The 25225-nt window shown below is 38.8% G+C and overlaps 2 protein-coding genes and 2 non-coding genes across 4 annotated transcripts in view; 1 reads left to right on the top strand and 3 right to left on the bottom strand.

Moving 5' to 3' along the window:
* LOC134377918 (histone H4) overlaps nucleotides 1-25225 on the bottom strand; it is a 734914-nt gene that overhangs the window by 330758 nt on the left and 378931 nt on the right. The gene's annotated exons all lie outside the window — the stretch shown is intronic.
* Nucleotides 1-25225, top strand: part of LOC134377893 (zinc finger protein 184) — a 944311-nt gene that overhangs the window by 878182 nt on the left and 40904 nt on the right. The gene's annotated exons all lie outside the window — the stretch shown is intronic.
* Nucleotides 13355-13426, bottom strand: TRNAQ-CUG (transfer RNA glutamine (anticodon CUG)). Its single transcript has one exon. It is a non-coding gene; the product is annotated as a tRNA-Gln (tRNA).
* TRNAS-AGA (transfer RNA serine (anticodon AGA)) lies at nucleotides 24593-24674 on the bottom strand. The gene has a single exon. It is a non-coding gene; the product is annotated as a tRNA-Ser (tRNA).

The raw sequence follows: 25225 nt of genomic DNA, 5'->3' as shown, positions 1-25225 counted from the left end.
TTACTCCACATAGCAAAATTCTCTGTAATGATCAGTACTGATTCAGGATCTCCGCTCCAGCCTCAGAATCTGAGCTTATCCAGAAGGAAGCATTCATAATAACAGGAGCTCCTGCTTATGCTACCAACACTATTCTGTAAGGCTTCTTTTTGAACAAATTTATATTTTCAAATTCTGTACATAGATGTCATGTGGGACACTTTCCTCAACTTTAACATTTAGGAATTATTTCCACAGAAGGGCCTTAACATTTCATCAGCTTTTACATTCTAGAATTCTATTCGATTATTTCTCTGAGTCAAAGCAAGCAGCATACTGAATGTGGGAAAGGGAGAGAAAATTGATGAGTTTTGCAGAAAGATTAGGCTCATCCTTTGGAAGCCCAAGTCTCAGTACACAGAACCAAGTTCTGTTCATTCTGCCAGCATTCATCAAAAAGGGTTTGCTGCAGCTGACCATCATTTACCACATAATTTTGCAACTCAGTGCTTCTTATTATTTATACTTCATAGCTTTAAAGAGACACGTTAAAGAAGAAGGGATCTGGTATTTGATCAACAAACAGGGCTGTGTTTATGAAAAATGATTAAAAGTACTCTTGGATGAGGTGCAATAAAGTATGACAACTATTCCAGGATCTGCAGAAGAGAGGTGAGGACAAGCTAATTCTCCTAAACATTCCTAGGAATGTACTCAACTGTGCTTAACATTCCTTTGGTTGATACATTAACCTATAGCTGTGAATCACACAATGAGATTCCGCATCTGAACTCTGCCCAGAATGAGTTCCAGCCTCACCTAATTTTTAGTTCCTCTGCCTTCACCACAGTCCTGGATGCCAGGACAAGACAGCCTGTCGTTTATTCTTTTTTACTGGATTAAAAAAAAAATGCTATACTTAATTTCTTTATTTGTGTAGTGGTTTGCTTAATATCCTACTTAAATTTGCATCTGGGCCACCATACCTATGAAAACAGCTAATTATGCTGATGAGGCATGCGTTTTTCAGGTAGTCGTGGCTCAGTGGTTAAGACGATAGACTAGAAACACATTGGGGTTTCTGCCTGCAGGGTCGCACGCTTCTGACTACAGTACTCTTCCCATTGGAAAGGGAATCTAATGACACCAATTTGGAAAGGCCAACTGAAAGCCAAGAGGACAAATCTGTGGGAATATAAACCTCCTCATCAACTTTTTTCTTGGGGAAAGATTGCCTGCAAACAGGCAAAAATGGTTCTTTGGTTGCAGAAAACATGAAAGCATCATCTGGGTTCTTCTTGGGGAAAAAGAAAATATAGAATGACCAAAAAAAAAAAAAAAAGAAAAAAAAGAAAAGAAAAGAAAAAGAAAGAAAAGAAAAGAACTGTGTAATTATTCCTCATTTCAGGAAGCAGGCAGAGTTTTTCTGTTTGTTTGTTTCTGTGGGTCTATAAAGAAGGAAAGCTCACTTACGTTTGGGTACAATCTAGCTGCCGTAGTCGGCAGGATTCGAACCTGCGTGGGGGAAACTCCATCGCCTTAACCACTCGGCCATGACTACCTGCAACGTGTATGCCTCATTAGCATAAATAGCCGTTTTCAAAAGGACAAATTTTCTAACAGAAAGTGTACTCACTGTCAATGTTCTTATCTTCCGATATGAATTAGATAAATATCATGCCGTTATGGCAAATTGACAAGTAACACTGTTAATCCTCATAACTGGAAGGACCCTTATTCTGATGCCTTGAGGCAGGAGGGCTAAGCAGGAGACAGTCCCAGAGACCAAGCTTCCTGCTCTGTCAGCTTCTGATGAAGATTCATGAGTTACACCAACATGCTTTAACATTCGCTGCAGAATTTTTAAAGTAACGTTTTAGGAAAATCCAAAATGACCGTCAATCTTTGACTTTTTGAATAAATTTTGGAACATCCACATAATGGAAATTTCTGCAATTGATAAAAGGAATGAAGCACACTTTTATTTACTGATTAAAAACTACATGTACTTTGGTATTTTACTTGGGGCCCAATGCATTAAGAGGAAAGACTAGAAATCCACTTATTACCAGTTTGAGATCCTCCTATTGTCTCCAAGGAAGAAACTTGATTTTCCCACTTTACAGCATTTCCTCTCCAGTAAACAACTCCCCCTGCTTCTCAAATCAAAGAGAGGTTTTTACTACTTTTTCTTTTAAGTTCCCACTTACTTAAAAGATATGTGGAATTTTAAAAATTCAACAATGCAAAACCGTTTTGGTGGAAGTGGGGTGGGGTGGGGAGAGTGGGAAAAAAGTGGCCAAAAATTCGGCAAAGTACACTTCCTGTTTGTAACAATTATGTTGTTAAATGCCTGTATCTTGCAACCTAAAAACTCCACTTCTACATGTGTTGCTTCTCCAGCACCTTCAGGGCCCTTGAATGTTTATGTGAGCTTCCCAAACAAGTCCAGGAAACAAATAATAGATTCACTGAGCTAGCTTAGTTTTCAGTCAGGAGAAAGAAAGATGATGAGAAAATTCCTGGTGAAAGAGAAGAAAATATGAAAGAAATGGAACAGTGGCCAAGTGCCCAATAGCACTGAATACAGTATCGTCTCATAGTCCCTATAAATCTGAGTGTCCCCAGTCACAGAAATCACCACTCTCGCTTCACCGGTGACCCTCTCCCATCTCCGCTTGGTCAAATAGGTGTCAACTTCAAGGTATTTCACAAAATTACGTCCTTTATCCTCACCCTTCTATCTTTCTTTCCACCTCTCATGATTTTCTGGGTACAATTTCTTACCCCATTATATACCTTTCATACTTGTATTGATCCTTCCCCAAATTCACTATTATTTTAAGCTTCAGATTTACTTTGTGGGAAAATCGTGGAGGAAACTGTATTTTCCCCTTCAGTAGAGATTAGGAACTTCGCTGTCCAGACTCTGATGCCAGCCTCCTCTGGTTGGTTGGCAGGTTTCAACACCAATGCTGCTGCTTACTACCTGTGTGATTTTGAGCGAGTTACCTAATATCTCTGTATCAGTTTCTTATTTTCTTAAATGAGGATGTAATAGTTTAATATATTGCAAAGTGCTTAGAAAAACACTTGGTATAGAGCAACCTCTGTACTAAGAGCTGGATTTTATTATTCTTTTGCTAGACTGTTGGGCTGGGTCACAGACTCCACTGCCATGTCCTCTGCAGGTCGCAAGAGTCAGGGAGTTGAAAAAAAATCAAATACCCAATGACAAAGTTGCCATGCTTTATTCCAGAGGCCAGCTACCCTGGCCAGTAGTTCAGAGCCACTGCCTTTTATACTGAAAGTACACAATAATGGCAACGAGCCAAGAGGTGTATGAGTGCACATGCACACTACCACTACTCTTATGTAACTTGTTTACAATGGATGTGCTGAATCATACCCAGCTGGATATGAGGTGAGAGGGCCTGACTAAACTAACTCCATTTTCCTCACATAGACAAATATCACAATTAAGGCAAACAGCGATTTTTGTTTTTATTGAAGTAAAACAAACACACAAATACACACAACTCCTAAGCATATGGCTGTATGACTTTTCACAAAGTCCATGCACCAGCGTGACCCAGATAGAATTACACAACCAGCACCCTAGTAGCTTCCACATGAGCCCAGGCACTTCCCACCAAGATAATCATTATCTTCAAATCTAGCAACATAAGTAAATTTGCCTTTTAAAAATTGTGTATAAGTACAAGTGTACAGAATTACTGTTTTGTGACTGCTTTCTTTTACCCATTATTATATATCATGAGACTCATTCATGATTAATGTATCAAGAGTTTATTGACTTGTATTACCACATAAAAGCCATTGTAAAAACATAGCACAATTCTTGTGTCTATTCAACTGGTGAGAATACAAAACTGCATGTGAAACTTGCAGGCACCATGCTTAGTGCTAACAGATCCCACATTACTTTCAGAATTAAAGCGTGGAAGTCAGGGTCTAGTGGAAAACTGTAGGAAAGACAAGGTAGGATTAAGGTCTGATTACAGGTACAAGAAGAAAAAGAAAGAAGCTAGAAGTTCACATGGAAGCCCCACCAGGGTCCCCAGAGTTTCCTCTCACAGGAAAAACACACAGTATATTTGATTTCAGTGAGTTGAAAATAACTTGTGACGAGTCTTTATTTCCCTTTGCAGAGTCCATGTCTATGTCCAAAAGTTTATTGGTTTTTGCCTTTAATAGAATGTATTTTCTTCTCAAAGAGCAATGTTATGTACATTTAGAAGAAAAAAAAAACCATTTTTTTAAAAACCTGGAGTTTGACGTTTCACATGCTAGATATTTTCAGTGTTTTGGGGGGGAGGGGGGGGTTGTTTTTTTTCCACGCTATTACAGCCTTTGTTTCTGCGGTTTGATTGGATAAAATCCTTGCTCGGTAAACTAGAGATTCTGAATTCAAATTCCAAAATCATCAGTATTCTCCCTGTTATTTCAGAAACAGCTCTTAGCACTATTATCAGCTTATGATTATTAAAGCCATCTGGAAAAAAATGAAACAAAACAAAAAACAACCCTTCCTATAAGGAATAGTTAGTTATGCATAAAGAAGAAAGACTTTTGCTGGACTCTGGATATGAGTTATCACCAAGACAGTGGGAGGACTCCAAGGAAAGAAATATTGACACTCTACCAGAGCAAAGTTGTTGTGTTTGTTTTAATTAATCGCTCTTTACCAGGCAATAAATGTGTACAAAAACAGGAGTTTTATCTGCAACCAAGAGCAGGATAAATTAAGTCACTAAAATTGCACACCATCCGTGGCTGTGACAGAAAAAAATAAGGGAAAGAGACAGAAAGCTTTCACATGGCAGTGCTTATCACTTTGTGGACAAGAACACGATCCAGAGAAATGACAAGGAAACCATAGTAAGGGGGATTTGAACTTGTATGAACAGACTTCCATGATTTTTTAACTCATTACCATTGCTATCTGTCCATAACTACTTACACAAGATGGCAATTTTTAAAGAACATAGAAGGAAATGCTTCTGATTGGTCTATAGCAGGTAATGCCACTGTACAAAAAGCCCCTTGATGCAGCAAAGTGAGCTCAGCAAGTTGGACAGAAACTCATTTATGAAATAAGTGTTTGGAAACAGAAAGTACTACTTCATCCAGCAGTTTTTGTAATCAAGTGGTATAGGAGGGATGGAAGTTCATACCACATGACATTAAGCCTTTTGAACAAACTTCAGATCAATTCAGTCAATGCTGACTGCCTTTTCCAAGATTTCCACTGAGTTCTGGGTCAGGCACTGGACTCTACCTGCAACCAAATTTTCTTCACATCATGATCAGGCCTTTATCCTAGTGTTAGACTAGGATGGGTCCAGCCAATGTGCTGGAACTTCCAGTAGCCCACAGCTACTGTGAATGATACTATGGATAATGAGTTTCAGGCAGTGACTTTCTTCTGCTTATTTGTATCCCAAGTGTAAAGGCACAAAAAATTATAATAAAGGTACCCATTACCATTTCCTCACTACCTTCACCAAAATATGTGGGGTTTTTTGTAAGTAATTCACTTCCCTTCAATCTCCGGGATGATGCTAAATCAGTTATCAGTGTTTTACAAAAACAAGGAATAGTGTGGCACAGGAATTGACCAGGTAAAATATCTAACATTGCATTAGTGTGTCAAGTTTTACAAAATGTCTTCATGTATGTAACTTCATACTGCTGTCTGCTCTGTGAAGTACCACCATCCTCATTATGAAATGAGGAAAATGAGGGACTAAGACAAATATTCAAATACTCACAATTACTGAATATTGAAATTAGGATAGCCCCCTAGTTCATCTTATTCCACATTGAATGTTCTTTCCTTACAAAAATGGGGGTGAGGGTGGGGGGAAGAAAGCCTCCTTTGATAGTTGAATGGGTTTAGCAAATGTAGCCCTCATCAACATTTCCATGTGTCTTATGGAAATGAGATGGTGAGGAGGGTTAATTGTGAATTCTAACTTTTCTCTCAAGTAGCCCTAGAGATTACTAAATTAGTGAGCATTTTATTCCACAAAAGCTACAGGAAACAAACAACAACAACAAAAACAGTTGCCAACTTCACAGGTACCAGAGCATTGATTTTAAAAGAAAAATCAATAAGAATGGTATAAAATCCACACATCAAGGGCACAATGGTTAAGCCAGCCCTCCCCTAAATACTTGGCCATCTCACTACAAATACATAGGTGTAAATTTCTTCATCCTAAGAGTTGCAAAATGATAATGGTGATAGGTGGCTGATTATTCAAATTCAAGTTTAGCAATTTAGAGGTTAAGCTTGGAAGGCAGTCAGACCCAAAAAGGAAAGGGTTTAGTAGAAAAATAGAAACTGGTCCTGATAATCTAGGCTGATATGCCTATTTAAAGGTATAGTCCAAAGAAACCAAAGTGACTTTCCCTTCAAATTTTGACATTTTCATCTTCAAGTTATTTAGGGAAACAATAATAAGAAGAATGGTATCCATTAAGATTAAATGAGAATTTCTCTTTCAACCTGGATTTTGTCTTATTTTTACTTCATTTTTCTGCTCTCTCTTTCCAAAGGTGCACTCGACAAGAATTCCCAAAATAAAGTTCAGCACTACAAGGAATTAGTGGTAATTTTGCTGGGGGGAAGAAAAAAAAGCAAAAGGGAAGATCTTTTTGCTCTCTGGAATCCCAGATAAGTCTGACTTCATCTTACTCTTTCCTACTTCAAGGACAAATGTACATTCTGACAAAGAAGTTCTCCTCAAATCTTCAGGGAAACACCATTCTATGATGAATCCAGAAAGACCATGTATTAGTTTGCTAGAGCTGCCATAACAAAATACCACAGTGGCTTAAACAGAAATTTATTTTCTCACAGTTCTGAAGCCTAGAAGTTCAAGATCAAGGTGTCAGCAGGTTTGGTTTATTCAAAGGTCCTATCTCCAAAAACAGTCATATTCTGAAGTACTGGGATTTAAGTGTTCAACACATGAATTTGAGGAGGATATTATTCATCCCATAAGAGACTGCAAACTAGCTTGTCTGAGAACCAATAAATTAACTCTGTTTATGCTCGCTTCATAACTAGTCTATAACAAATATGTATACAAATAAAAATGCAAGCCATTTAGGGTAAAATAATGAAAATTTTATGAACTAATCTGAACAGGAAAAAATTTGAATTAATTTGACTACATTTAAAAAAAAAAAAGACAGAGCTATTGTACCATTTTTTGGCAGCAATGACTACTCCCCAAAAATGTGCAGCCAGGAAATGAACATATGAACCATGACAGACTCATATCCATAAATTCATACTGTCAGGCGTCAAACCCCCATGTTTCTGCTAGCATATCTGCATCTGTTGGATTAAGTGGAGCTGCCAGAAAAAACACAAAATTAACTGTAACAAAATAAAGTTTATTTTTCTGTCACAGATAATAAATTGGCATTCTGAAATATGTCATATAGATAAAATTTGGCATAGTAAGTAGCAGAAAAAATATATCAGAACTCTGGGCCTTTGTTTCTTCAACCCTAAAATGGAGATAATAAAAATTCTAATTTTTAGGTGGGTACTGTATAGTGTTTTATATTTGTCAATTAGGTAAATCAATTTGCTCTAATAATCTTTATCTATACTGAAATTTCATTAAATATGTGTTTTTAAAAATCTGTGTGGCAGCTGTGGAGGTGTGCTGCTTAGATCTCCCTTTAAGAAAGAACTTGTTTCTGATTGTAGGGAATGCTGCAGCACATTTACCGTCTTCTACAAGTGTTCACACGGAGGCCTTTTTTCTTCCCATTGAGCACACTGGGCATACACTGAAGCCTGGCCATTTCTGCTTGACCCAGGTCTCATCTATGGGCAGTTTTCATAAGCTTCCCGTTAGGTTGGACAAGACTCTCTCAGAGCTGCACCAAAATCCTAGGCTTTTCCTGTTAAATCCTCCTTTTTTCTCTCCTTTTGCAGATGCCAGACCCACATCATGGCCTGAAAGCTTTCCCTGCATACATCTTCTCTCTTTCCTCTGTTTGTTCTAACAGGCATTACTGCCAATAAATCTCTTGCACTTTAACACCATCTTAGTGTTTGCTTTCCAGAGATCCCACACTTGCGCAGCTGGTATCAGAACAGGTCCGTGAAAGCAGATGGCAAAGTGTGATTTGGCAACTATATCACTCACTGCCAAGCTGGCAAGAAGGACCCCATCTTGAGCGCTGTGGGGGGTCTGGTACAAAGTGGCATAGGACTGCTAAAAATTTCCATTTTTTATATGAGTTTTAGAGATAGATGTGTTAAAAATCTTTAAAGATAACTTTGTGAAATTTCTGTGTGATGACTCATGTGTTTGTAAGTTGGGATCATGGGTGATGTATTAGTCAGGGTTCTCCAGAGAGACAGAATCAATAGGATATGTTATAATTATATGAGAGGGATTTATCAGGGGAATTAGCTCACGTGACTATGAAGAAAATTCCCATGATAGGCCGTCTATAAACTGGGTGCCGGTAGCGTGGCTCAGTCCAAGTCCAAAGGCCTCAAAACCAAGGAAGTTGATGGTGTCCTTGGTATAAGTTCTGGAACCCAAAAGCTGAAGAGTCTCGAGCTCTGATGTCAACGGACAGGAGAGAAGAGTGTATCCCAGCTCCAGCAGATCGAGAGAGAGAGCTTCACCTCTTTCCTCTGTCTTTTATTTTCTCTGGACCCCCAGTAGGTTGGATGGTTCCCAACACATTGAGGGTGGGTCTTTCCCACCCAGTCCAGTCAGACTTTTATACTCATCTCTGCTGGAAACACCCTCACGGACACACCCACAAACATAGCTTTACCAAGTTTCTCAGCATTCGTTCATCTAACCAAGTTGACACCTAGAATTAACCTTCACAGGTGACAACCCATACAATAACAATAATTAGCTGGTTATTTAAACTTAGCTAAGGGGACTTAACCTATAGAGCTATGAAGATAGTTAATAGCCCACGGTGTCTGCAAAGGTCAAACAGGAAGTTAATGTCTGTGCTGCATAATATATAATCAAAATAAGCAACGATGGATGAACAGGAGGCTGAGAGCACTTCCCTGAAAGGAAGCCATGATCTTTTGACAAGTTCCTGGACCTAAGCCTGACTCTTTTTCTAAAAGTTTTATATCTTTAAAATTTTATGTTTAGCCTTATGATTTGTGATTTGGGGGTTAATTATTTGTATTCAGTGGAGTTAAAGAAAACTCCTTTTCTAGGGACTTCCACTTCTGGGAAGATGGAAGAAGAGCTAAGACTCATTACCCCAGGCTGTAAAGAACCTCCCCACCCCCATACCCCCAAGTAAGAATGAAAGTCATATAGTCAGGTGCCTACTTCAATATAATTTCTGAAATCCTAGCCCAAATTTAATTAACAATCAAAAGATTGTGTTATTTACCATCATATCAACCACTGTAAAACTGTCAGTGATATGAACAAGGCATATCATTCAGGTTTATTGTTACTATTTGAATAGTATAGTCATTTAAAAACAAAAATAAGAATTCTAGCTGTTAAGCACAGAGCGAAAATCTCCTTAAGTGCTCTATATGTTGAAATACTATCAATCAATTGAAATATGAATGGATTTTCATCATTTCAGGGGTAAAATGCTTCAATAATTAATAATTTACAAAAACCGGATATGTGTATTTTATGTAATATGAAGAATTAATAAAAATGGAATTAATATAAGGAGGTTAATATAAATATTAAGACAGAATGATTTAAGTAGATAGCTATAGGAGGAACATCATACATTTCTTTGTTTTTTGGGTATTTTTGGCAGCTGGTTGGTAAGGGGATCTGAACCCTTGACCTTGATGGTATCAACACCGTGCTCTAACCAGCTAACCGGCAGCTCCATCATACATTTTTACTCCCAACAAATGTTTTTAATATTTACATTAAAATACAATGAGGCACCAAGGTCAAGTGTTCAGATCTCCTCACCGGCCGGCTGCAGAAAAAAAAAAGAATAAAATGAGGAATAATAAAGTTGTGATTATGTTTTGATTCTTCATTTCCATATTTTGCCATATTAAGTTTTCACAAGGAGGAAAAACTAAAAAATTTGTATTATGATAAATGTTCATTTATGCAAGTGTAGTAAAGTATAGGAAGAAAAGAAGAAATGGTTAGAAACAAATGAGGTCCATTTAAGGTGAAAGTGGCCTTCTATGGGTTCAAAACTACGCTATCTATCCTAAGTGAATCATTGTGCAGTATATGCATGTATTGAAACAACACTCTACCCCACAAATATGTACAGGTAAATGTTAAAATAAAAATAAAGAAAGAAAGTGGGCTTTTATTTTTTGACCCAAATATGCAGTGGAGTGACTAAAGAAAAATCTAGTAAATGACGGTGATACACAATAATATCAATCTTTTAAATTTTGACTACTAAAATTTTATTATATTATAATTCAGTATATTAATATATAATCATTAATTAAAATGCTAATAATTTTTAATTTTCAATAAAATTTCTTAATTATTTTTATGCCTGGCATTTTATATATCACAAAAGGCTACTGTGTAGCTTTGGCCATGACCTCAGACAAATACTGATTTTACACTCATTCATTCAGTATTTGCATGAATTATAACTTTATCTTTAATTTTTTATCATGATACATGACTCTAGTATAATTTGACCCTGATTGCAACATTCCATTTCATATATTATCATTGCCTACCATTTCAGTTCCATTTTGTTTTTACATCTCCAAAGTTAGTCATTAGTAATATTTTAACAATGCTGTTTTATGTATTCACTGTTTCTTTAAATGTTCTCATATATTTCTTTCTTTCTTTCGTTTTTTTTAAAAGATGACTGGTAAGGGGATCTTAACCCTTGACTTGGTGTTGTCAGCACCACGTTCAGCCAGTGAGCGAACCGGCCATCCCTATATAGGATCCGAACCCGTGGCCTTAGGTGTTATCAGCACCGCACTCTCCCGAGTGAGCCACAGGCCAGCCCTCTCATATATTTCTGAATGTTCCTGTTCTTTAAAGCTTTTTGCCTCCCATTAATTCATCAGTTCCAATTACTTGTTCACTAATCTATTCATCACCTTTGTTATATCTACTGTTCAAACTATATTTGAAATTTTAATATCAATAAAGGCATTTTTCCTTTATGGTTCTATTATTTATTTTTAAAGTTAGCTTCTTCATAATTTAGTTCCTAAGGAACTAATTCTTTTATTTGCCATGTTTAAGAATGTTCCCTTAGAATAAATTCTGTGGGTGAATCATAATGGAAAAGAAAAATAACAAAAGAAAATTTTGATGTTATGAAAAAGGAATTATAGATGATAGTCATATTGATGAACACAGTAGTCTAATATGGCTAAGATTTCTTATAACTAGGGAGAAACTCCTAGCAATGAATTGTGTGTCCTCAAGGGAGCAATCATAACTAAATTTCTTCTATGGACTGAATGTCTGTGTCTCCATCAAATTAATGTTTTGAGGTCTTAATCCTCAATGCTCTGATATTTGGAGGTGAGAGCTTTGGGAGGTAATTAGAGCATGTGGGTGGAACCTTCATGAATGGCATTAGTGCTAATATAAGAAGTGATAGGAGAGAAATGATCTGTCTTTGCCATGTGAAGATATAGCAAGAGGGCGGCGGCAGTCTGCGAACCAGGAAAAGGGAATCTGCCAACACTAGACATAGAATCTGCCAGCACCTTGATCTTGGATTTCCCAGTCTTCAGAACTGTGAGAAATAAGTGTTTGCTGTTTAAGCCACACAACTTATGGTATTTGTGATAGCAGCCCAAACTGACGAACACAATTTCCTAGTCTTCTGTGCAGTTAGGACACAGGCATGTGGCCTAAGGTTCACCAGATATATACCAAGGCAAGACTTCTGAAAGAAGAAACATGTCAAATAAGTCTTACACAGAATTGCTCCCTGGTAAGAATGAAAGAATAGATATCTGCTAGATGCAGAAACATATTGAAGCTTTTAGAGGCAGTGGTGGCATAGGGCCTAGCAATGGCATTCCATGTTGGGGAGCATGATTCTGCTAGCAGTTAATGCAAGGAAATGCATGAGGAATTAGGACTGGATAGTATAATATAAAAGTCTGAAGATCATTATGGGCTGAAGCATTTGGAGGAAGAAAATGACAGCTCAAAGTGATAAATTCTCAGCTAAACGTATAGTTACAGAATCATGGATTTCCTTTGCCCTAAAACAATTTTAAATTTCTTGTGGGCCAAGAGCTTACATAATTCAAAATCAAATTCTTATTATATACAACTCTGTAGGTTTCCCATTAACAGAAAGGTAAATGAATGAACTGTGGTATATTCAAACATTAGAGTATTATAATCTTACAGCAACTAACGTGAAATGAATAAATGGCAGCTACATATAAAAAAAGTAATGATTAATTTTAGCAATATAATACATGTATTTAAGGAAGAAAGTAAGACCCATAAGATTATATATTGCCTAATACCCTGTGTCAGAAATAAAAATGTATAATTTTAATAAATATTAATAGCTGAGATCAAACCGAGGAAAGCACTTCAGACATACTTCTTGAAGGACCCTGTAACTTCTTTGTCTTGCCTTAAATTCCGACAAATCCACACATTTACAGGAAAATGAAGTACCTTACAATAGGAGACATTAGTTTTATCAAGATAAAATGATCACAGAGACATTCCAGAATACAATTTTAAAGTTCTGCCTATGGTTCCTATGGGACATAGTCAGTGTAGACAGCAATTCTGTGTGGTGGATTAATGTCATAGAAATGACCAAAGAAATTCCATGGAAACACTTAGAAGATGTATCTGGATATTTATTCTGTTGATAGTGCTTCAAGTTTTCACATGGGGATCCAATAGTGTTCAAATACCAGAGAGAGTTCAAGTAACTTTTTATTTAAAGTACAAACAGATTTTCACAAATCTTTATTTCTCAGTGAAAATGTAACACCTATAAATTCTGGTGATGGTACCTAGCAGGCATTATAAAACCTCTTTCTCTCTGGGCGAAAAGATATATTCGTGAGAATCTTTCCTCTCCCTCAAAACTATTGGATCTTTTCGCTCCTACGATGAAGTGAGTTCACCACATTTTCTAAAGCAATAAACCGAAGGAAAAGTTCAACAACTCAAAATTACTAATTGAATCAGAATATCTGTTAGGCAGAGAAGAAGCGAGGAGGTAGGAGGAACGGTCCCCGGTTCTGAACACACAGTAGGGAGTCAGTGGTGCTCACGCAGAATCCGTGTCACACTCTGGGCTCATATGAACCGGAAATTTCCTAACAATCATCTCTAAAACGGAGAGAGAAAAGAAAATCCCTAGGTTCCACCGAGATTTGAACTCGGATCGCTGGATTCAGAGTCCAGAGTGCTAACCATTACACCATGGAACCCCACGTTGGTCCGCTTCCACAACACCCCCTCCTGATGGGACGTATCTCCACTCTCTAATTCAGGTTTTCTTCCTTATGAAGATCTAGATTTACATCCTAGTTTTCTCAATCTGCCACCATGACACTCGTTCCTTTTCTCAAGCGCAGAGTTCTTCGTGCAAAATCCAACAGCGTCTAGGTTTCCAGAGATAGATAAGGTGGGTCCATGCCTCCCCCGACTCCAAACGCCCCTCTGCCTTCTGCAGCTCTTCCGGCCCACGGTCTCCGTTCGGCAGCCCTTGGCCAGGCTGCTCCGACGCCGGAGACAAGTGGTTCCAACTCCTCACCAGCCAAGCTGCGCTGATGATCGCGTTGCTGGAGGTTCAGTCGGGCTAGTTGCCTCCCGGGCGTTTGTTCCGCGTTCTCTGTTGCTAACGCTAGGGACATTTTTGAAAATTTAATTTCGTGGCACGTAAATTGTGAATGACTTTATTTGTGCCAATCAGTCCCGGTTCTTCGTGGCGTTGCCCCCAGGGGCGGGGAGAGGGCGGCGGGAAAGCAGGACACCCAAGAGAGGCTTCTCTTCCCGGAAAGGCTCCACCTCGTGGAAACCAAAGGGTGAAGCACGACAAAAGCTCGAATGTTTGCAAAGCAGGGTTTTGTTAACTGTTCTCGCTTCGGAAGCTTTGGCGTGGTCTCTTTTACTGGCAGCAACCATGAGCCTCTACCAAATTCTTCAGCAGTAAACATTTCCTGGTGTCAAGAACGATACATGACTTTATCCAGGACTGTTCATTGCCGCCCCAGCAATGGCAGGGAAACGGCAGGAGACAGAAGCGATCCTAGATTTTCAAACCGAAGGGTTGGGCAGGGAAGCAGATGGTCTTGACTAAGAGTAAATCATCGCAGATATCAGGTTTTGAACCTCACCAGCAAGATCCCAGGAGAGGTACCGGCATTTTGCGGAAACGATTTTTATTGCATAGAGACATTTGATACTACGGGATGGTATCCTTCCGACTTGAAAGAGGCGGCACCGTCACTACCGGGTTAAAACTGGCCCCCGCCCCCAGGGCTGAGTGCTCTGAGACATGAGCACGTACCTCATCCGATCCGTCTTCTTCCAGGCCCCTAGGACTGCTGATCCACTCACTCACCATAGAGTAAGACGGAATGAAGCCCCCTGCCAAGTGGGATAAATAAAGGTGATTTCCAGGAGCCTCAGGAACAAGAAACACAAGGATGGTGAGCACTTTCGACCTGACTGTAGCTCACTGCGGGCTTTTGAAAAACTTCAGGTCCATGCAACAGACTTATAAGGAGCGTACCTAAGAGCTAGGGCTTGTACCACGTTCTGGGCTCTCTGAAGAAAGAAAGAAAGAAAAAATATATATATATATATATACACACAAATTATATAAATATAATTTATAATTATATTTATATAATTTATATATGTATTATAATTTATAATATATATATAATTTATATATATTATAATTTATAATTATATATAAATATATATATATATAATTGTATGCCTGCACTACCCAAAGCTCAAACAATTTGAGCAACAATAAATAAAATTGTGCTCAATTATAACCCAAAGTAGAAAATAAATATCCATGATTCCTTGCTGATACAAATGACTGAATAGACAAATAAAGGGGGAAGAAGAGACATTCGGGAATTAAATAAAATGCCTGTGGATGAACATGAAGACTTCAAACCAATTCTCTCAGACTGGTACTGGCAGTTTCCCTGATATAGAACTAACCTCCTCAGTCTTTCAGGGAATCTCCTGTGCAGAAGAATTCCAAATAACATAACTTCCCACTCCTTAATTGTGGGCTCAGCATAGTGTTTGCCTTCCAAAGAGTACAGTATGGAAAAGAGGGGAAAAAAGCGTAAGCAGTGAAGAAATCTGACAAACACCACGTTGGGCCAGGTGACCAAGTTCAACATCAGCAGTGATAAGCCATGTTGATAGTACATAGCCTTGATATAATGTGATGAAAATATCACTTTATCTCTGTGGTCTTCTTCCCCAAAACCCATAACCCAAATCCTAATTGAGGGATATTCTACAAGACACCTGACCAGTAAGTACTCTTCAAAACTGTCAAGATCATCAAAATCAAGGAACGTCTGAAAAACTGCCACAGCCAAGACAGCCAAAGGAGACACGATGACTAAATATAACATGGTATTCCGAATAGGATCCTGGAACAGATAGGCAAAAACTACAGAAATCAGAATAATGTATGGATTTTAGATGATACTAATGTACAACTATTTGTTTGTTATTGGTAACCATACTAACGTAAGATTTTATAATAGGGGAAACTCGGGGGGGAAGTATGTGGGAATTCCTTGTTCTATCTTCCCGATTAAGTAGAAACTATTACTCATGGGAATAAGAACAAAAATGTGGCCAAATGAAATTATTTCTTCAAAATGAATTTTTGCAATGTACACCAGTAAAATTCCCTCCTTTTTTTTTGTTTGTGAGCCACCTTATCAGACCCAGTGACACAACTTGCACAGTCTACAACTGTCCTAGAAGTAACTTGGAATTAGGAAGAAGACATTCTTGTGCCATACCAACTGCTGTGCTCAGAATTGAGCAGGACACCAAGCATTGGCCTTGCCCTTGGAGATTTTCATTTATAGTGATGAGATACTGACTTTAAAATGCAAATAAAATAACACCCACACAGAGAGAGTTAAGGGAAAATGCAGGTGACTGGAAGCTAACAGCCTAGATAAGCTGAGAAGCCCAAATAAGAATAAAAACCAGATGTTGAGTTTGAGCAGGGATTGAAGATGATAGGAGGGAGCCTTGGCCCAAACTTCTTCATATGTAAGATGCAAGATAGGGGCACAATCTATGGACCAGTTGTCTTGGCAGTAATACCACAGTGAAAGTAAAAGAGGAGTTGAGGAAAAGTTGGATGACAGACGGAGATCATGGATCAGGCCAGGACCTCAAGGCTGTTTGCTTTAGGGACACAAGTGTCTTCTTTGAACTGTAAACATCAGGGAGCAACATGGGTGACTTTCGGTAGCATAGGAGAGCCCAGTTGTGTTTTGCCCTCAGTATAACAGTGAGCATTGCTGTGTTCACTACAGGACTCAGATTAGTTCCACATCAGTAGAATTGCTGGCAGCAGTTTATGGGAATTGGTTTGGACTCTTCATGTTCACTCATAGCCATTTATTTATTTCCCAAAAAACAAAATGCAAATGGAAAATTCTTCTCCCTCCTATTTCCAACATCAAGATGTCATTAGGCTAAAGATTCATAGACGTATTTTTTTTACTCTGGATTCCAGCTCATAATGAATAAAACCTATGAAACTCCTTTCCTAGAAAGACACACCTAGATACATACATATACCTTGTAAACTCTCTCAAGGTGTTCATTAAACACTTGAAGTCCGTGGAGCCCAGGCTAAGAATCTTCTACATTTGATATTTTCCTCTATGTCATCTAACCTAATTTTTAACTAATAAGAAACAAATTCTATAAATAGAAATCAAGCATCATACTACTAAAGTAAAATCATCTTTTAATTGTGGCCAAACTTTTCATGAATCTTAGTGTTGTAAGTTAGGTCACAGGTGCACCCACGGCTATAGCCAAGATAGTAATTACACCAGTCCTCAGAATGCTCTCCCAGGGCAGATTCCTGACAATGAAATTTGGGGAGACTTGACTCAGATATAAGTAGCTGAGACAGAATGGAGAGGGACAAACATGTTTTTATCACAGGGTAACTGAACCTCTGTGAGATAATTTGTTACAGAGAAATTTAATGATTTATTTAGTGTTGATTCTGTTCTGTACAAACAAGAAAAGCACATCCCTCCAAAAAATGCAATATATGCATTCATTAATTAAGGACTAATTCTCAAACTCTGAGTTTCAGAGAGGCAGTCTCTCCCAGCCACAACCTTCATCATTATAGCTGGTTTTGGACCCCACTCTCCCAAATTATTTCTCATGTCATTATTATTATAATAAGTTTTCACACTACACAGTTTTAAAAGCCAAATGAATTGACAAGGACTATTAAGACAAAGAAACAAACAAACAGCAGTTTACTGCCCCAAACCCTCCCTAAACTGAATTCAAATTTCCTAGCAGCAACTGTCCAGTTGCTTTTAGATCCTAGTTCCATGACCTTGGGCAAGGCACTTAACCCCCATTAGTTCACTCATTTGTAAAACTGGAATAAAAATAGCACTCAGGCGTTATTCCGAGAATTTTTTTAATTGAAATGTATTGATTATACATATTTATGAGGTACAGAGTTGAATGTCAATACACATGTACAATGTGTCATGATCAAATTGGGGTAATTAGCATATTCATCATTACCTTAATCATTTCTTTGTAATGAGGAATTTGATCTCCTCTCTTCCAGCCATCCAATAACATGCAGCAAATTACTGTAAATTATAGATGCCTAGCTCGACTGTACACCAATAGAACTTTGAACCAGTTCTTTAAGGCAGGGAAAGGACAAAGCAATTTAAAGCCATCGAAGGTATTTCTGCTTTAGTATTCAATGCTGGAAGCAAATGTGGATTACTCCAAAATTTCTGCTTCTCTCAAATTTCTTCCAGTCGCTTTGCTGTCTCATTGGCATTTGCAGGTTGGAAGCTACTGGGCCCTCTCCTTCAGCTCCAAAATCCCTCCCTGCCGGTTTCTCGCAAATATCCGTGAACAGGTGCGGTAAGTGTGGCTAGCGACAGGAGTTCTGGGGTAGAGAAAATTCAAATCTCTTGTCTCGGAATGCTTCTTTGAATTCTACCTTCCTCCATTGGATTTCTACTTGCTCTGGATGACGAAGAAGCTCTGAGTGCATCTGGGGAATTCTTCGTTACCGGACTTAGTAATCACACACCGAGACAACTTTCATTAGAGTAGTACCGTCTCCGGTGCCGGAGAGTGGCACACTGCTTACCTCTTTAAAGTATTTAACAAGTCAGAGCGAGTAGATGCTTGTGGTCAGGTGGTTAAGGCGACGGACTTGAAATCCCTTGGGCCTCCCGGTGTAAGTTATTCGAACCTCCCGGCTATGGTTTAAGGCGATGGGCTTGAAATCCCTAGGTTCGACCACCATGGTTTCCACTGTTTCTACCGTAAATGCCAAAGGCAACCACGACTGAGACTTCTGCATTTTAGCTGCAGCTTACCTCTTTCTCTGGGTCAAATAACTTCCTCCACCAATTTGTGTCAAACATTTTGTGTCAAACCTTGACAGCAGTGGAAGAGGAATCTATGTGGTGTGACCATTACTTAACTGATTTGAGGAATTACACTTCAATTGCAAGCCATGCCAACTTGAATTTGCAAAATTCAATCAGCGAAATTAGACTCCACGCTCTCCTGTGGAGGAGAGGCCTTCATTTCTTCAATTCTAGAGATTTGGGGATTTATAAAACAGTATGTACTCTGACAGCTACAAGTTTTTGAACCCTTACTATTATATGCATTATCTCATTTAATCACAAATACAATCCCATAGGGTAGGCAATGTTAGCCCCATTTTAAAGATGATAGTTAACTTGCCCAACACTGCACAGTAAAATGGTATCTAGACCAAGGGCTTTCTTAAACCAGTTTGTGAAGTCACTTTTTCACAAGTACCACAGGAACCACATTTAAAACAAACAAACAAAAAAACAGTGTTTAGCAGACTCAGTCCTAGTGTAGTTTATGCAATAGAAATAATTTTAAATCAGTTCCTATTAATCAAGTACTTATTACATACATATTTTTCCAATGGCTTTGTGTATGTTAACTTACATGATCCTTACAACATTCATGCAAAGTAAATACTACTATTATCCTCATTTTACAAATCTGGAATCTGAAGCCTATGGGAATAAAGCAATTTGACCAAGGTTACCCAGCTAGTAAGTGGCAGGGCTGAGCTTGGACTCTGCCTGGGTTTGTGTCAATAGTCAGGAAGCCAAACAGTTGGGTGGGTATGGTGGCAGATTATTGCTACTGTCTATAAGTGGAAATTAAGACACTACCTGACTCTTTCATTCAAAGTTTTGTCTCTGTAGATTAATCTAAGTTGCTAGTCTGGGGTATGAGGTTGTTGCCTATTGTGTATTAAGTGCTTTGTTAAGAAATATCACTCAACAGCAATGAGGCTATACTTGTTTTTGAGCAATAATAACAGTGATTGTTATTGTGGCTTCATATAAATGACTAGTTTATAAAGAGCACCTTACCAATTATGTTTTCTTGGCCTTAAGCCTCCAGAACCCAAGAGTGGAAAAGATTTGTTAAACCACAAGAAGTGGATGTTAAGGCTAACCTATGGCTGCCAAGACCAGAAATATTTCTGGCTTGAGAGTAAAAGCAAAACTCATGTTAAGCCTCCTACAAAGACCAATAGGGAAACCTGTTGATCCTGGTAAACTGGGTTTATTAAACTTACAGAGCAGGAGAGAGCCCCATTTTAAAAGAGTTTCAGTAAATGAGAGTTAAAGGAGAACAATGAGGGCCGAGCCCGTGGCGCACTTGGTAGAGTGCTGCGCTGGGAGCGCAGCGACTCTCCGGCCGCGGGTTCGGATCCCATATAGGAATGGCCAGTGCGCTCACTGGCTGAGTCTGGTCACGAAAAAGACAAAAAATAAAAGAGTTTCAGTAGTGTCTCAAAGGGGAGAGGGAAGAGGATAAGAGTTTGGGGAGCCAGGGCTAGTTATAGGATGATTTTAGAGCAGAAATTACTAAACGAGGTCTGTTTTGAGTGATCAGAATTTGTAAACTGAGCAAATGACTGGAACAGCCAAGTGATGTTATTTTTGGAACAGGAGTCCATGCAGAATTACCTTTACTATGGTATTACCATGAAATATATAAGGTTGAGCTTTGGTAGTTTGTCTTGCACATCGTGGTTTGGTACACTTTATCTGCTGTTTGTCTCATAGCATGACATTTGCAAGTTTTGGTTTCTTGCTTCATGATTCATCTGTTTTGGCTCAAAGATGACTAGAAAAGATAGTTAAACAACACAGATTTGTAAACAATTTTGAAATAAAAAATGAAAATTAGATCAGTTGGAGAAAAGCTTGCAAATTTGGTTGCACAGTTTCCTGTTAGTACCCATGGTATTAAATGCCTCCATCTTACAGCTTACAGACTCCCAGGAGAAGTACTCCAGTCCATCTGTTCTTCCTACCTTCTCCAGAACATTCAGGGATGAAAAACATTTATCTGGGCTTTATAATATATTTGGGAAACAAAGTGCAAATTCAGAGACTTAATACTTTGGTTTCCATCCTGAAGAAACTTGGAAATAAAAGGTCCAGGAAGAAGCAGAGAACCTGTTCAAAAACAAGAAGATGGATAAGAAGCAATAGGAGGAAAGCTAAGAGATGGAAGAAATGGAACAAAAGAGAAATTATCTGGGTGCCAAATAACCCCTTTTGGCTACTGTCATTTTGAGCTTCCTCAGTCACAGAAACCCCTCAGTGCTCTTACTCTCGTTCTGACAGGAATCTTTCCACTATCTCCACTCTTGAAAATCATCCTCAAATGTCAGGGCATTATTTTTTTTCCTTTTTTTAAAAAATATGAGATAGCCAGTATGGGAATCTGAACCCTTGACCTTTGTGTCAAATGACCTTTGTGTTACAAGGCTGCGCATTAACCAACTGAGCTAACCAAGGTATTTCTTAAAGTTCACCTCCTCCACAAAGGTATGTGGATTGTTTCCAGTTCTAGCTATTGTAAATAGTGGTGGCATGAATATTCTTGTACATGTCTTTCAGTGAACGTAAACAGGTATTTTTGCTGGGTAGATATATTTATGGATGGAATTGCAAAGTTATAGTAAATGTACGTGTTTGAGCATTAGTATATAATGCCAAATCATTTTCTTAAGTGATTGAACCAATTTACACTCGCACATAGGAGAATCTAGTTGCTTCATATCCTTGATAACACTTGGTATTATCTGTCTTTTATTATTTTATTTTAACCTTTATAGTAGGTAAATAGTTGTGATGGTTAATTTTACATGTCAGCTTGACTGGGTCACAGTGCCCAGATATTTGGTCAAACATTTTTCTGGACATTTCTGTGAGGGCGTTTTTGGATGAGTTCAACATATAAATTGTTGGACTTTGAGTAAAGCAGATTGCCCTACGTAATGTGAGTGAGCCTCACCCAGTCAGTTGAAGGCCTAAATAGGACAGCAGATTGACCCGCATCCCTCACTCCCCCAGCAAGAGGACTTTCTGCCAGCAGAAGGACTTCATGTTGAACTGCATCATCAGTTCTTTCTCAGTCTTAAGCCTGCAGGTCCACCCTGCAGATTTTATTTTTTATTTTTATTTATTTGGCTGCTGCCCATTATGGGGATCTGAACCTCTGACCTTGGTGTTACAAGGCTGTGCTCTAACTAACTGAGCTAGTCCATCAGCCCTACTCTACAGATTTTAGACTTGCCAGCCTCCATAATCATGAGCCAATTCTTTCTTTCTTTCTTTCTTTCTTTCTTTCTTTCTTTCTTTCTTTCTTTCTTTCTTTCTTTCTTTCTTTCTTTCTTTCTTTCTTTCTTTCCTTCTTTCTTTCTTTCTTTCTCAAATTTTATTTTATTTTATCAATATACAATGTAGTTGATTACTGTGGCCCATTACTGAAAACTCCCTCTCAACAACCTCATATCTGTTCACTTGTCATTTCAACTTCAAGGAATGTAATTGTTGTGTCTTCTTCCCTCTCCTCCAGTTTATTTGTGTATTTATTTATTTATTTTTAGCTCCCACAAATAAGTGAGAACATGTGATATTTCTCTTTCTGGGCCTGACTTGTTTCACTTAATATAATTCTCTCTAGGTTCACCCATGTTGTTGCAAATGGTAGTATTTCATTCTTTTTTATAGCAGAGTAGTATTCCATTGTGTAGATATTCCACATTTTCCATATCCACTCATCTGATGATGGACATTTGGGCTGGTTCCAACTATTAGCTATTGTAAATAGTGCTGCAATGAACATTAGAGAACAGGTATCCCTTCGAGTATACTTGAGCCAATTCCTTAAAATAAATCTTTATTCTCTGTATATACACATTCTATTGGTTCCGTTTTTCTGGAGAACCTTAATACAGTAGTGGAATTTGTTTTAATTTTCACTTTTTCTGATGACTAGAAGAGCACCCTTTCATGTATTTATTGGTTATTTTGATATCCTCTTTTGTAAAGGACCTGTTGAACTGTATTGCCATTTTCTTTTTCTACTGGATTGTCTGTCCTTCTCTTATTCATTTTTCTTATTCACATCTATCTATGTCTATACACCTATATCTAAATCTGTATTCTGGACACAAGTCCTTTGTTAGGCATATGTAATGTAAATATTTTCCTTAAGACTCACTAGTATGTGCTTAATGGTGGCTGGTAATGAACAAAAGTTTCTACTGTTGGTGAAGTCTAATATATACACATATATATATTTTCTTCTGTGGTGACTATTTTTTGAGCTGCGTTTTAGACATTCTTGCATACACCCAAGTCACCTTAGGATATTGTCCTATATTATCTTTCAGAAGCATTACTGCTTTATGTTTCGTCTGATTGATTTTTGTATATGTTGTGATTAATTTATTTTTATAAAGCCAACTGAGCCACTAATTTATTGAATTTCAGTTTACTGAAAAAAATGATCTTTCCCTAGTGCACTGAAGAGTCATCAAGTGACTGTATGAATTAATCTGTTTAGGATGCATTCTTCTGCTCCATTGATCTATTTGTCCAGCCCTCAGCAAGTACCATGCTGCCTTGCTTGCTATGGCTTAATAATAGTTTTGTTTTATTTTGTTTTTTGTTTTTGTTTTGTTTTTCCTTTTAAAAAGCTCAGTTTTTATTTCATTAAGTCTGGCATACATTCACAAGCACATTGCCAGGAGCTTCAGACATTGTTGAAAGCAGCAATGTTGACATTCCTCTTGGAACTTGGGGGTCTCTTTTTCTCCTAAGTCTGTAACCACTTTGTCATCTTCCTGCAAACGCTTGATTATAGTTGCGCAGGTCAACCAGTGCAGGTGGATGGAGCACACAAAAGCCCCCATGGGCCATGTGGATGTCTTCATGCCACGAAGATGGAGGACGTGGATCACCTCTACATGGCTTTTTTAACTTCTTGGTATACTGCCCCAGCAGTTCTTTCTACATGCAAATGGAAGGCAAATGCCAGACAACCATATTCTTACTAACTTTCAAATGAGTATTTTAAATCCCGTCATTTAAACCTAATTCTTTCCTTGGCCTTAAAGTAGCAGTGGCTTTGAGGTCTTAGAATTGTACTGAAATGTTTCTGTGATCAGAGCAGATGGTACTGGGAGTCAGGGAAGTGAGGGAGGGAGGGGTTGGAGTGGAGAAGGACTGAAGCAGCAAAACCGAGAGCTTTAACCTCTGGCTCGGGGACTCAAACCCTGGCCTTATAGCATGACAGGCGAGGATACTCACCACTATGCCAAAGTAGAAATATGTACCACTGCTCTCTTGACTGCATCTAATAAAGTTAAGCACTATTGTCCATATTCTTTTGGTCCACTATGTTTTGTGTTCTACTATGTTGGTTACAGTTAGCAAGACTACCTTTGAACCCCTAGGCCTCGTCCACGACAACCATGTCTCGCTCCAGCCCTGTCCTTACTGCGGGGCAGGGCAGGACAGTCTGCTCCACGGACAGTGATGGCATCCATTTCTTTGACAGTGTTTCTTCTAGTAGATTTGCAAGCAGCGAAACCCGGCGACCAAAGCAATTGAACCGTTGATTCCACAGAATCTCTCTGCTAATCGACCGGAGACTGTGACCTCTGAATAGGGCTCATTTCCGTGGGGGAAGAAAGCACAAGAGTTGTCTAAGTACAGGCTTCAAGTGGGTTTGGAAGGCAGGCAAACGCGAGGCGTCCCCGGTAACCGTGCGGAGGCTCCGCTGAAGGGAAAATGACTAGGACTCTGCTTATTAAGGCACCTTTAAACTTAATTTAAAAACTATTAATAACTTCCTTTCCCCCTTGCAGTGGAGTTTTGGTGTGGGCGAGGTAGCGGACAGGTTCAGTCAGAATTTTGTACAATATGACCGAGCTCAATTTCTTCTTTCTACCAATTTCCGATTGTCTTCGCTCCGTAAAAGGAGGGGAGCGCTTCCGTAGTCGGCAGGATTCGAACCTGCGCGGGGAGACCCCAATGGATTTCTAGTCCATCGCCTTAACCACTCGGCCACGACTACACAACTGCTCTGCCTTTTTTTTTTCGCTTTATAGACACGAAAGAGCACAAACCAGGGTTAATACTTACATTGTCTAGCTTACAAGAAACAAGAAAGTCGGTTTTATGAGTTGAACAGAAATCTTCAGGTAAAATGAGTGTTTGGTTAAAAAAAAAAAAAGTCGTCCTCTCCTGCCGCCTGGACAGTCAAGAGCACTGGGACGAGAGTCCTCACCGCGTAAGCATGAGCATCAGCGTTCCGAACAAACAATAAACACGTCAGTAAACACCGAGCGAGCGGCCGCCGGCTCCTGTTAGCAGGCTGTGATCTGAGCTCCAGCGCTCGAGTCTTCCCAACTGGAACTCAGTGTGCTTCTTCCGAGGTATAGTCACACGCTAACTTCCAGCCCCCAGTGATTCATTGCCTATGGACAACCGGTCTTCCAATAGTCCTGGACACTCTTAAGTACATTGAAGAAAGAGTGGGAGATTGGAAAGCTTATGTAAAATCAGCACTTTGGTCTAGGTGAAAACAGAGCAGAAACAGCTGGTGATTTACATGGTTACAATATA

Source organism: Cynocephalus volans, chromosome 5 (genome assembly GCF_027409185.1).
Source record: "Cynocephalus volans isolate mCynVol1 chromosome 5, mCynVol1.pri, whole genome shotgun sequence".
Classification (NCBI taxonomy): Eukaryota; Metazoa; Chordata; class Mammalia; order Dermoptera; family Cynocephalidae; genus Cynocephalus; species Cynocephalus volans.
The sequence above is the reverse complement of the archived record's forward strand: the minus strand, read 5'-3'. Positions and strand labels throughout refer to the sequence as shown.